We start from the raw sequence: 9,915 nt of genomic DNA on the forward strand, positions 1-9,915 counted from the left end.
TTGCCCTCAGCTACCATAGGGCAATTCATGTTTTCCCATATCAATAGAAGAGAGATTCTCATTCAGCTGGACCTAGGCTAAGGATGTAAACCAAAAGATGTGTGATGAGGACACAACTGGCCGACTGGACAGGGGTCCCCTGGTGACCTCAGAGTGAGAAGTTAGGGGTCACATATCCCCTCTAGGATGGTTGTGTGTCGGGCGTAACTCAGAGGGTATCTAACTGAACAAAGATCAGGAACGAACTAAGCCGTTCTCCGTTCACTGTGTTCTCCAACTGTGTGCGTCTCTGCTTAGTGTCCAGTGTCCTTTCCCAGCAGCGCCACACGAAGAGATAGGCTGTACAATGATGGTCTTCAGAAACATCTCCTTCTACAGAAGGAAGTAAGCTACAGAATACAGAAATGGCTCTAGAGATACTGTGGCCATGTTATGAGAATGAATGACGGCAGATACCCGAAGACAGCACTGCTTGGAGGAGTGCACGGGATAAGATGAAGTGGAAGCCCCCCTCCCCCCGCCCCGCCGCAAAACAAAACAAAACCCTGGATAGACGGCATAAAGGAAGACTGTGGAACCTTGGGTGTGACAATAACACAAGCACCTAGGACTGCCCAGGACAGGAACAATCGGAGAACTGCCATAAATGGGCTGCCCATGCGTGCTTGAGCATTGCTGGGGCATAAATGAATGTAATGAATCCTTTCTTGTAGTCCTCCCACAAGCAAATGTCACGCGAATCTGGAGAATAGCTCCCATGTGCACCTGCTCAACTCTCACCTCTTTACAGCCCAAACAAGGCCGAGGGAAGAAGGCAGATAAGGCCCTTCTGTGTTTTAATTCAAATATTTCATTTGAAGCTAGAGATATGGAATCCTTCTACACCATCAAGGCTTAGGTGCAGGTAACAGAAACCTGAACAGATAATAGATTGGACAATCACACAATGTGAAGGCTTTAGAACTGCTTTAATCAACCCTTAGTTTTCACCTCTGGAGTCTATGGCTTTGTCTCGCTCCCTGGACCTGCTCCAAGATCTGTTTCTGTCATGTTAATAAATCAGCTATAAAAGCACTGAGACTCATACACTTCTACTCATATATTCTTGGAAGAGATGAAGTTCCAACAACCACTAAAAAGAATCCACATGGTTCCAGGAAGTAGAACTGTGATAATTCCAGGACTGGCATATTCATTTTTTCTCTGTCCCTCCAGAGAGCCGCCTTAAAGTCTAGCAATCAGTACGGCATATACAACTATCAATTCCCAATAAAAACACAATGTAGTGAAAAAAATGATCAAAATATCAATAAAAATCTTCAACTAAAAAGAAGTTACTCAAAGACATTATAACGGAGTGAGTGTTCTTGTCACTCATGTGACAGGGTCATGAGGATCCTTGCTGGTTTAGCTGGTAAAGGCCTGCCCTGTCAGCATAAGGACTTAGGCTCAGATTTCCATTACTCATATAGAAGGTAAGTGTGGAAACACACATCTGTAATTCCGGTACTGGCAGTGGGGTAGGGCTGAGACAGGTGGATCCCTGGAGCTCACTGGCCGGCCAGCCTACCCAATTGATGAGCTCCCATGGAACCTGGACCATGTAGAAACAAGGTGGAGAGAAGCGAGAAGACACCCGACGCCAACGTCTGGCCTCTAGACACACACATGTCCGTGTGAACATGCACACTCATGTATACATACACCTGTATGAATGCGCATGTGGAGCACACACATAATCAGCAGGCTGATTACACTGTTGGTGTTTACCTCTCAATAGCTTTAAGTCATACTCTTAACTTGTTACCTGTTGCCATGCATGAGGGCACAGTGATAAGCAAGCCTGGGTATTCCAGGTTTTGGTGCCTGCAGAAAATTTACCCCTTACAAGCACAGCCCAGTGTGGGGATCTTCCCAACACTGCATAGCTCTATGCCATGGTGAAAAACCAAAACAAAACACCAAGCATGCGTACACACACACACACACACACACACACACACACACACACCACACCACACCAAGCTAAAAGTCTTTCCTAAACTCTCATATTTAGACCTACTTGGGGACTCTCCCCTGAACTTCATGCAAAGCCTCACGGGTAACAGATAATAAACGCTTCAGATATTCTCAGCTTGCACATGGTATCATGTCTTGAGATATTACATAATTCTGTTATGATCCTTGTCATTTCTGTGGGTAACACTTAAACCACCATGGTCAGCAGCAGAACTTCTGAACCCCTTGCTGTGGTCTGTTTGTGTTTCCCAAATCCACATGACAGTTTAATTCCCTGTGCGACTATGTAAGGAGGTGTGTCCTTTGGCAGATGATTGGTTCATGGGTTTGACTGGTGTCTTCAGGTGGAAGGCTGGTACTGTGTGAAGTCAAGTGCCATCCATGGACCAGAAAGCACCCTCATCAGACATCAGATCCTTTTCAGCAAGATCTTGGACTTTCCAACCTTCAGAGCTGTGAGAAATAGCATGTCATCTCCAAGTCTCCCAGGGCTGTGCTGAAGTTGTTAGATGGGACTCAGGGTGATTTGGTGTTCTATGGCCGCTGCTTCCAAATGCATCTCCATCCCCGTACCTCTTTAAACATCTTCAGAACCTGGACCCATGCTCAGATCTTGATCTTCCCCTCTCCTTTGCCTACAATAAACGGGGTCGTCTTCATGGCCACCTAGTTCATAGATCCTCATCCTGGTTACTTCATGTCTGCCAGTTGCTATTTTAGTCTTGGTAACCTCTCTCCCCCTGCTCACCTCTGCTTCAACAATTCCTCCAGGCTTGATGAACACACTCCAAAGTTTCCCATTGCCTTCAGAATAAAACTCCCATCTTTCTGTTGAGTTTGCAAAACTCCTTCTTATCTTGCCTCTTCTAGAGACAGTCCTGTTTTTCCTATGTGATCCCATGGTACCCCCGGTCCCAATGCCATATCTATGTTGAGGATTCCGGGGACTGACTGATTAAAATGTCCTTGGTTATGGAGTGGTGGCATGTTACAGGTCGAGAAATAAAATGAGCTTGGGCTGTCTTTATTCCCCCTTAGTAACCATTTACACCCATGTCCACATCTGATCTAACGTCCCTTCTTACTGACAGGTGAGATCTTTGAAATGTATTAACTTAGCAGAACATCAGCATTTACTGACCCAAAGGCTAAAAAAGTCGTAACATCTTAAACATATAGGCAGAGACTTCTCTGCTTAGCTGTAACCTGTCTAGCTGATGTTCTCAACAATAAGTTTGGAAGGTGCATTCATCCGCGACCTTCTTTTGTCCTGTGACCATGAAGAAGTCGCACAATCTCATCCATGGTGGAACATGTCATTCTATTGTAGTATGAACCAGTGTTCCCAGGCCATGACCACTTACATTTGAACACCAATACATTATCTTATTTTCTCTGGAATGGAAGCCGTGTTTTGCACTTGCCACGGCCCTTCCCTTCTCCCCCTCCCTTCATGTTTGAAGAGCGCTCCTGCTTCTTAGCTTCACTTCAGGGCTTGTCATGAGCTTTCTGTCCAACGAGCAACACCCCCTGGTTAGCCAGGTTGAGAGGGGCACCCAACGGCTCTAATTCCTGATTTGATTGCATCTCTCTCTCCACTTGGTCTTGAGGGTGTGGACAATGCTGCTCCTCTCAGCTCACTATGAGTACTGTGGATCTGTAGACACGTGCGCAGCAAATGTCAGGAACGGTGTCAGGTGATTGTAGAGGTAAGGACTGTGCTTAGTACTCAAGGTCACGGTTCCAGAAGCGAGGCCCCAAAGAGATGAGAGGCCTTTCCTCTGCAGGGAGTGTAGAATGGGCGGGGAAGAGGGTGGAATTTCTAAAAGGTAGAGCTAGCATTTGACTCAGCAACTAGAGTCTATTCCCAATAGCTATCCAAGAGGTAAAGGTGGGCACAGAACTGCTGGATGATCCATAGAAGTATTATTCATGTAAGAGGGCTCAGAAAACACTACGCAAAGTGAAGGAGACCAGGCACAAAAGGTCACACGTTGTGCATATTAGACATGTCCAGAGGAAACAAGTGTATGTGACAGAAAGTGGATTAATGTTGCCTGGGGCTGACGTGAGAGTGAAGAGATGGAAGGGATGACTGCTGAAGGGCATGGGCTGGGGGCTTAAGTATGAGCGTACTGATACACAGGTTCCTATGAGGAATTTCAGAGGTGAGAGTCTGATATCTGGGAAACACTGACTTGAAACGTGGAGTGGTGTGCTCTGGGGGACAATGTGGCTTCCCATCTTGCTTTATAGTGTGTTAAATTACCCTTCCTGAGTCTGTGCTCTTATTTGAGGTGATTAAATTAATATACCTCTAGTGTAGATTTATTGTACAAATTAATAGAACTCATTCTATTTTGGTCAATGCCATAGGCACACAGAATGTTCTAAGCATGTTCCTATCATTACTATTAAGTCCATGTACTACTAAATTTAGGATTAGGTGGGACAGAGTAAGCACGCAGATGTTTCGATGGAAAGCCAAAGGCATTAGAGTGGCAGGCGGAAGAGAAGACACAAGCTGACACAAAGGTATTGATAACAGTTTAAGACATGCTTATCGAAAGCTTTTCACTTCTATTAGACTGCTCAATCAACAAGAAATAGGAAGCAGCTTGCTGGATGTACAAATGAGAAGTGGCCGTTCACTTGTTGCTTAACAACAATAAAGAATGTGTGAGAAAAAAATATGTGTAAGATAGCATCAAATTTCTGTAATAGAAATACACTTGTTTGTACAAAGAATGGGATGGGATAGAAAAAGGGTGAGGAGACCTGATATGTATTACTGTACTGTAATACTTATCTATTAGGCATCACAATCAATCAGCCACTAATGGCTTCAAGTTGCCCAGCTCAGTGGAGGCTTGCCAGGATCCTGGTGATACTTCCCGCTTTGAGTTTAGAGATTATATGTAGTTGTCAATTTTGTCCAGTGGAAGAGAGAAAAGCAATTCCCAAGATGTTTAAGAATGCCCTTTATATGATGAATATATGTAGTCCAGACTCACACTCAAATTCCCACAGTACTAGACAGAAAAAAATCTTGAATGTATCAGGTTCATTTCTAGATTGTTACCACTTGATTAGTCCCAAGTAAACGGTAAACATTCAATAAAAACTGTTAAGTGAATGTTGTTCAAATAATCAGAGCAAGTGTGCTACCTGTTGGTCATTTCCACCTAACAGGCACGACATTCTACACAACCCTCTCAAACAAAAATCTTTCAAGGGTGTGTGTATTCCCTTCAGAAGCTGTTGACTGAAGGCTTTGAGATAAGGATGTCATGGCAGCTGAAAAACCAACTGCCTTCCAGAGTATGGCTGAACCGCTATAATAGAGTGAGAAGAGTAACTACAGTCCTAGGGTAGAGAGCTTCAAATCCATAGCAGTCTAGACAAGTTTTTAGCTTAGGCATGTCCAGAAACTCGAGACTTCTGCAAAGCCATTAGGATCAGATGTCACGTCAAATGTGTCTTGAGCCTGTCATACAGCCAGGTGCTTTATTCGGGCCTCAAGTTTAGTTGCTTGTAAGCGAAGGGATTAGAACGTTCTTCTCATGGCAGATCCGAGTTCTCAACCGGAGGAACATTCTGATTTGGTAGGTGGTTTTATGCGTCTCTCACTAAGGAAGAATGAGAACCTTAAATAGAAGGTAGCTCTTGAGGAAGGTCAGGAAAAGCGCAAGCCAAAGCCAATCTATTGTAGAGTGCCATTATCTGAGGATCACCCAACTATGAGTCTCTTCCGGTGGTCTAGCCTGCTGAATCCCTGAGAGGAGGAACATTTGGTGAATGGTTTTGTTTTGAATGGAGCAAAAGATAAGGCACGATGCAGTTTCTGAGGATGGTCAGGTCGGTCCATTTCACAGGTCCCTCCTCTCCTCAAAAGAGGTTCAGCTGGCTTCAGACTGGGGTCATGTGATGCGCCCAGGGTGCCTGGAGCGCCGCGCGCAGGCCTGGGCGGGCCTTGGTGGAAATCAACTTCCGGTGAGGAGGTCCTGGGCGCCGGGTGGTGCGTGGGCAGCCTTAACTTGGGTACCTGGGCCCGCGGTCACCGGGAGGGGGGTGCTGGCCCGCGTCCCGGGGCTCGTGTCCGGGAGCCGGGTGCGGCGCGCAGCAGCGCCGGGAGCACTTGGCAGCGGCTGGAGCAGGTAAATGGGTGCTCGCCGTCAGGGTCCGGGTCTCGGCCGCGCGCGAGCGTTCCCGGGTGGGAACGTGACCGAGTTCCTGCCAGCCCCAAGGCCTCGGCCGGGCGACTCACGGGACCTGGGTCAGGGAGGCGCCCGGCTCCGGCCCTCGCCCGTGCGGACCTGCCCCTGCGTGGTCCCGAGTGGAGAGGGAACTTCGCGTGCCGGCCGCGCCGCAGTCGTCGCTCGGACGGAACGGAAGTGCCGAGCCGGCGGCGGTTCCCGCCGGCGCCGAGCGGCGCACCCCTTCCGGTTTCAGCATTTTGCGCAAAGGCGCCCGTGGCGGGTAGTGCGAGTCCTCAGGGAGAGCCGGTCACGTGACACGCCCACGGCGCCGTGTCGGGTTCCCACCCGAGACGAGCACCTTGCAGAGTGCTCGACCTCGGTCTCCCCCGCAGAAGGCCGCGTCTGCACGGCCGCTGCCTCCGGAGGAAGCTTTGCCGCTTTGCACGCGAGTTGTCTGCCGCTCCAGCACCTCTGGGCAGCCGCGGCCGCGGTGCTCTCGACCCTCAGCGCTCGGGGTGGGTGGGGGGAGGCTTTGGGTTCGGCTGAGGCTCCTCAGGGCTCCCCCCCACTCCCCAAACTCCGACTTCTTCCTCCACTGTGTAGACACTGACAGCGTCCGCCCCGATCTTTACCGCCCGGGTTGGTGGATGGCTCAGAAACACGTTTGCATGCTGTGTGGTTGAGGGAGTACCATCTTGTCACTGGGTGGACCAGCAATCACCTCACCTCAGGGTTTCAGGCAGAAGCCTGCAGATACTCACGGGACGGGGTGGCAGCAACCGGTGAGAAGTGCGGAGCCCTACACTTGTGGTCCTCACAGCCACACTTTCTCCTGCTTTGGGGTTGTCTCCTCAGCATCTGTTGGGATAAATAACCCAGGGAAGATGCTAGGCCTGCTCGCTGCACCTTCTTGGTGCAGTGTGATAGTGTGTGGAGAATTGCCTGGTGAGGAAGTTTGGTATCTCCCTCAGGATGGCTAGGAGGCAGTTCCGTAGGCTGGGAAATGTGAACTGGTTGCCTGGCAACAGCATAATCCACATGAAATAAACATAAAACAGAACGAGAAAGTTAAGTCGTCTCTCTATTATGAAATGGAAAAATGTATCGTCTTAATGGGTATTTAGCCTAGGAATTTTGAGTCTTTAAGAAAAATTTTAATCTTAATACTTCACAGGAAAAGAAACTGCTTAGGAAATCTTTCAGAGAAACATTGGTTGTTCTTTTCTGTCTGATCATTAATTAACTTGTCTCAAACTCGAATTGACAGACAGGTATTTGTTTAGTCGGGCACTTTATGTTGAACACCCAGCTACAGTCAGGTTTGTAAAGTATATAGAATTTTTATGAATGACGAAGACTTTGAAGGGGCTCTTTCTTGACACAAGCCAAATAGGAATGGATTGAGGTGGGTGAGGTGTTTCTGTTTATGAAACAAAAGGAAAAAGTAAATTCTAAGTTTCACAATCACAGTGCCCACTGGCAACCTATTCCCTATAACTTCTCATTAAACTTTGGTGATGCCACTCTGTATCGGATGTATCCATGTCTTTGTAATGTTTTTTTTCTTTTGGATTTGGAAACATTTGAAGGGCTTGGTTTCTTTCTGTGTCTCCTTTCTTACTCCGGTTTCCAGTAACTTGGGTTTAGTTTATTTGAATTGGAGTTTGTACATTTTCTCAAAGGACATTTTTTTTTTCACATTTTAGTTTAGGGAGAACCTTCCACTAATTGAGTTAGTATGTCTTTGTATACACTGTGACAGATGCCTGGTCACATAGCGTCACCAGTTTGCTTGTTGGCATCGTCCTGGATAGCTACAGCTGTATTCTCTGACCATTGTTTCCTTTTCTGGGATTGTGTAAGTGGAATGATAGAGTGCCACCCGTTGCTCCCACAGCTTTTCACCAGATGCAGTTCTGGTGCACCCATTTTGGTGTCTCCTTTAAAAGGGGGGAGGTAGTATTTCTTTATGTGAGTAGACCACCGTGTTCTCACTCACTAGTTGGTGGACATTTAGGGTGTTTCTAAGTTTTGTATTTTGGAATGAAGCTGATATAAAAGTCCATTTTGGGGTCCATTCATATTTAATCATTAAGAGACATTTGTTTTCATTTCCTTTGGTTAAATATGGAGGTGGAATATTGGACCAGGTGGCAGGTGCATGTTAGCCTCTCAGCACAGCTTTCCATGGCAGCTGCTGTGTGCGGTTCTCGGTACTCCAGCGAGTGAGGATGGGTGGCCCGCGCTGCTGTGCAGCAGTCAGCTCTTGGCATTTTAGCTCCTGCTTTAGCAGGACTGATTGACTTTTCATTTATTTATTTTTTCTGTTTTTAAAAATTTGTTTTTATTGAGGTATATGTTTTTCTCTGCTCTCCTCCTTTCCTCTCCTGTCCCTTTTGCTCTCTTCCAAGGTCCCCACGTTCCCAATTTACTCAGGAGATCTTGTCTTTTTCTACTTCCCATGTAGATTAGATCCATGTATGTCTCTGTTTTTCTACTTTCCATGTAGATTAGATCCATGTATGTCTCTCTTAAGGTCCTCATTGTTGTCTAGGTTCTCTGGGATTGTAAATTGTAGGCTTTTTTTTTTTTGCTTTATGTCTAAAAGCCACTTATGAGTGACTACATACACTATTTGTCTTTCTGTGTCTAGGTTACCTCACTCAATGTGATATTTTCTAGACCCATTTGCCCACAAATTTCAAGATGTCATTTTTTCTTCTGTGTAGTACTCCATTGTGTAAAGGTACCATATTTTCCTTATCCATTCTTCAGTAGAGGGGCAGTTAGGTTGTTTCCAGGTTCTGGCAATGGCAAATAATGCTGCTATGAACATAGTTGAACACATGTCCTTGTGGCACGGTTGTGCATCCTTTGGATATATACCCAAAAGTGGTATAGTTGGGTCTTGAGGTACATTGTTTCCTAATTTTCTAAGAAATTGCCATACTGATATCCAAAGTGGCTGTACCATTTTGCACTCCCACCAGCAATGGAGGAGTGTTCCCTTTAACCCACAACCTCTCCAGCATAAGTTATCAGTATTTTTGATCTTGGCCATTCCAACAGGTGTAAGATGGAATCTCAGACTTGTTTTGATTTGTATTTCTCTGATGCCTAAAATGTTGAGCATTTCCTTAAGTGTCATTTTGGGTTCCTCTGTTGAGAGTTCTCTGTTTAGGTATGTACCCCATTTTTTTTATTGGATTATTTGCTTGATGATCAATTTCTTGAGTTCTTTGTCTGTTTTGAAGATCAGCTCTGTGTCTTTACAGTGCAGTCACTGAAGTCTGTATAGATTATTGGCCACATGCAATTATTTCCATTAATGCATAGAACTAATACATCCAGCCTTTTCCAAGGGTCTCTGCAAGATGGTGCATGCCCATAGTGCTCTGGTGAGCACATTTACTACTCTGCAGAGCCAGAGGCGGAGTCTTAGGGCCGTCCTAGGTCTTTCTCCAGCGTGCTCACACAGGACCTTGAGTGTCTGTACAGCTCTGTGGACAAACTTGGCCTTGTAGATTTTCAGGAGCATGTTGGATCTTTTAGAAATAACATGTGAACATGTCATTGTTGAAATAGGAGCGGCGGGGGCTGTGTCCCAGGCACCCTGCTGCCCGCATGGCTAGCTTAGCTTATGCCCCGAAATAATTACACGGAAACTGTATTCTTTTAATCACTGCCTGACCCATTA

General features: G+C 46.3%; 1 protein-coding gene across 1 annotated transcript in view; it reads left to right on the top strand.

Moving 5' to 3' along the window:
• Positions 1–4,596: 4,596 nt before the first annotated feature.
• The window catches only part of Ccdc91 (coiled-coil domain containing 91), a 182,387-nt gene continuing 177,068 nt past the window's right edge, over positions 4,597–9,915 (top strand). Inside the window, exon 1 of the mRNA XM_013352824.2 lies at positions 4,597–6,176. The gene's annotated coding sequence lies outside the window, so the exon portion shown is untranslated. The remainder of the gene's footprint in view (positions 6,177–9,915) is intronic.

Source organism: Microtus ochrogaster (assembly GCF_000317375.1).
Source record: "Microtus ochrogaster isolate Prairie Vole_2 chromosome 14 unlocalized genomic scaffold, MicOch1.0 chr14_random_2, whole genome shotgun sequence".
NCBI classification, from domain to species: domain Eukaryota; kingdom Metazoa; phylum Chordata; class Mammalia; order Rodentia; family Cricetidae; genus Microtus; species Microtus ochrogaster.